Below are 4,392 nucleotides of genomic sequence, written 5' to 3'. Positions count from 1 at the left end.
AGAGGGCTTCCAGAGGCACTCACTGACAAGTGCTTCCACATGGATTTCCATTCATCTTAGGCAACTCGACTGCATGCCTACCACCTTCTGGTCTACCCCCTTCTCTCTTTCTTATACCCTCTTTTTCTTTGCATATTTCATGATACTCTTTGGAATACAGTCTAGTCTTGAATTCTCTCCTCTGCTAACCTGCTACTGCCTCAGGTGTATGGCTTTCTGTGTTTAGCAGGTGTCAAGGGCGTGGGCTGCTTTGTCTGTCCCGCACTGTTTCTCCCTCCCCACAGGGCTGCAGGAGCAGCTGCCATATTCTTACCTAACCCCCTTCTCATCACTGCAATTTTTAGTTTTTAGCCAATCACAGTCCTTCCCTGGAATTTTTTTTCCGTCCTCCTTTCTTCTTCCTCTGTGTCTCCACACCCCCTGTCCCCGCCCCCCCCCAACAAATACACACACACCGGGTGTCACAGGATATACGCTGCTGGTGGTTGACAGCCTACAGTGAGAGGAAACCAGTCTGTGAAGAGAATGAATGAAACTTAGACTGAAGACAAGACAGGCAGAGAAAGCAAGAAGTTTCCATATGTGTTCAGGTCCCTGGTTCTAACCATTCCTAAGCCTAGCGGTATTTCTCACCCTTTTTGTAATTTGATATTCAAGTTTCCTCGAATTATCTAAAATGGTGGTCTGCAAACTGAGGGCCCATGGACCAAATCCAGCTGCAGGCTATGCTTGTAAATGAAGTTGTCCTGTGAGGCAGCCACGTCCTTCGTGGGTTTCCAAACTGCCAATGGCTGCTTTTATATAGTGATAGCAGAGCTGAGTCATCACAACAGAGACTGTATGACCCATGAAGCTCGAAGTAGTCATTATCTCCAGACCCTACAGAAAAAGTTCGCCAATCCCTGATCTAAAACAACTCAGTATTCTTCCAACAATGTCTCCTTTTGCCGAAAGTAGCTCCGGTTGGTTTCTGCCTGTTGCCTCCAAAGATCGTGAATCAAGTTGCCTTCAGATTGCTCTTGTGCTCAGTGCACTCCACCCACAGCTCACGTGCTGACCAGCCCTGTGCTGACGCGCTTCGCCCTTTTCTGTGCCCACCTTCTCTTTCTCATTCTTTTTCTGAAGAGGGTATGCCAGTCTGCATTATGTTCCGGGATTTACTTATTGCCTCCCCACTTCTTTCCTGTCCACCTCAGGATATTTCATCTTTTGCCTGGATGCATCTTTTGGCAGGAGCTATTTCTCACTCATCTCTGGTGTTCCCCTGCCCTGGTGCATAGTACAAAGTAAACACTCAACAAACACACATTGTGTCTTGAACTAATCTCTCCTCCCACCAGCTACACTCAGGTAAATCCCTTTGTTAAGAGACGCTTTTAAAATACTCTTTCATTTTGCCGAAGAAGCCCAACTTTCAGGCCAGTGTTAAAAGGAGGACCATGCCATCCAGAAACAAATGCCCAACCTCTAAAACATGTTAGTAGCATCAGTGTAAAGCAGTCATTTTTAATGCAAGGTCTGGGGAGTGGCAGCCGGCTGATCCAGGAACTGGTTAGACACACAGTTCTCAACGCTCTACCAGGCCTTCTGCATGAGGAACGTGTGGGGGGAACCCAGCTGCCTGTCTTTTGGCAGACCCTCCACCTCCCTCTGAGGAGCGCTAACGTTGGCTGCTCTAAGGCAAAAGCAAGGGGTCTGCAAACTTTTTCAGCGAAATCAAGATGGTAAACATTTAGCCTTTGAGTGCCAAGAAAATCAAAGGTATTGTATAGTACTTATTTAACAAGAGAGAACAGAATTTTTGATGAAATTCAAAATATCACATTGCATTATATATGAGAATGGAGTATAATTTTTGTAGTATAGGCCTAATGAGAAGCAATATTTTTTTCAGAATGACATTTCACTTAACTGGGATTGAAAGTTAATGCTTCCTATTATCAAATCAACCTCAAATGTTTATATGGAAAAGCAATTCTGAGCCTGTAGGGACAGGCCACGGGCCACATGTGGCCCACAGGACGTTTCATCAACCAACCCTTGGTCTAAGGCACCAACGCCTACAATGAAGAGAAGGAGCAGACGGTCATTGCAAAGTTAGCAAAAGACCTTTGCATGGATTGGCAGTTTTCAGTTGGGAAGAAGATGGCTTTGCCTCCCTCTACCAAATGGCTGGAGACATTTTTGGTTGTAATGGACATCTAATGAGTAAAAGCCAGAAACGGTACTAAACATTGTAACAATGCACGAAACAACTCCCTACAAGAGCGATTTTCAACCTTTTCCATCTCATGGCACACATAAACGAATTACTAAAATTCTGCAGAACACCAAAAAATATTATTTTTTGCTGCTCTGACAGAAAGACAGGTATAATTTTTATTGATTTACAAAATAATAATAATAATAGTAGTAGTCATTACATGCCCTTTTTGCTCCAAAGTGACTTTTTGAAAAGCAGGCGCCTATGCTCGTATAGAAGGATTTCTGGTACCAATAATCAACAAATCAGATGAAAACCGATTATGCAACATGACCAATAAGATGCAACTCTCTTATATGACCTAAACATTTATGGGTGGAGACAGTGCATTCACACCAGCTGGCTATTATTGTTTTGCCTGCTGTCATTTTTTGATTAAATCTAAGGGAAAATAAGTCACTGCCCCTGCCCTCTTATAGCTAAGTAGTCTGATACTGCGTGTTTTAAAAATTCTTGCAGCACACCGTTGAAAATCAGTGCCCTACAACAAAGAATTAGCTAGCCTAGAAGGTCCCTGGTGCTGAGGTCAAGAAGCCCTTGCACAGATAACCCTCTGTAGCTCACTGCAGGCTAATGCACCCCCTTTTCACCTCCTGTTGTATTCCTAGCCCATGTAGGCAGGTGCCCTGTCTTATGCCTGCAGCCATTTTCCAATTCATACTTAAGCAAGACACCTTTAAATGTCATGCAAAGACATTTGCAAGAAGCAAGCCTTCTCTTTCTGGATTGCTGAAGCAAAGTTTACATCAACACTAACTCTATTTCATTTCAGAGCTGTCCTTACAGAGGACACACAGAGCCTTTTTGCTCCCAGAATTAGTGCCTCCTGCAGTCGGATATGTGTTGCAAGGAAGAAAATACAAAACAAGCTATTCAACAGGATCTTTGGCAAAAAGAAAATGTCCTAGAATGTCCTAGGGTGTTGACAACCTTAGAGAATCACGAAAATTTTTGGTTTAGGAAAACTTAATGATTCCAATTATAAAAAGAAAGAAAGAATTCATGTTTTCCCTCTTCCCGTTCCTGGCTTTTATAATGACACATCAGAAGCTAAGACATTCATGGAGGCCCTATTTAAATGAAAGAAGAAACCACCCCTTCTCCATGGTGTGGTCCAGATCTGTAATTAGGCTACAAAATCACATTTGCTGAATCAGATAATGGTTGGCTCTCCTGGAAATCATTTCAAGTTAGGTGGCCTTTGTTGGGAATAGAAGAAAAGAAAACAGGAAAATATTGCTTTATACTAGGAAATGTTAGCTAATGTTTAATGAGGTTTATTACATGCTGGGCACTCTCCAAGTGTTTTGCTATATTGCATTATTTTATCCTCACAAAGCCTGTCAGACAGACACGATTATCCTCACTTCACAGGTGAGGAAACTGAGGCTCAGAGAGGCGAGTTAAGTGGAAAGAGCCACTATTGGAATCCAGGTATGTCTGACTTCAAACTTGAGCTCTTAAACACTATTGAGTCACTAAGGCCATGTGGGTAGACATGAACCACATCATTGAGAAATAAAAAATCATAGCAAGTCAGTGTCTTCTGGTAACCAGTAGAGAGTGATGACCTGGAAGCTCACGGACACTCAGAAGTTGGTACGCCCTCCCCCAGTGTGCAGTGGCCCACAATGCTGGAGAGTTGGGTAAGACCAATTTGTGTGTGAGGTTTCACTCCATTTTCAAAGCTAGCCTTTCCCACCCACCTAGGTGAGCTTCAGTGGACAGAGTAGGAAAGAAGGCTGCCTCCAAGAATAAGACCCAAGTCTGGGGAATTTCTCGAGTTTGAAAAAGCTTATATTCATGTTATCACATAATTTCATATTTTATAAAATGAAAAAACCCAACTTATTCTTTTTATAATGTGAAAAAGAAAAAGATTTGACCATAGAAAGTACAATCTTCTTGACTGGAGACTATAGTCAGAAGATTGAATAGTAACCCTCAAGAGATCAACAGAATATCAAAAATTCTGGGTTGTAGTCAAAAAAGACATATTGGTTGTAAAAGGGGAGAAATCTCTGGGCTGCTACTCTGCCCTCTATTGGGTCACACACTGGCCCCCATGCAGGAACAGCAGAGAGGGACCAAAGAAAGATGCAGGCCATTCCAGATGGGTAGATGGCAGG

The sequence above is a fragment of the Desmodus rotundus genome, chromosome 4, assembly GCF_022682495.2.
Source record: "Desmodus rotundus isolate HL8 chromosome 4, HLdesRot8A.1, whole genome shotgun sequence".
Lineage (NCBI taxonomy): Eukaryota > Metazoa > Chordata > Mammalia > Chiroptera > Phyllostomidae > Desmodus > Desmodus rotundus.
This window is presented reverse-complemented; position numbering follows the sequence as displayed.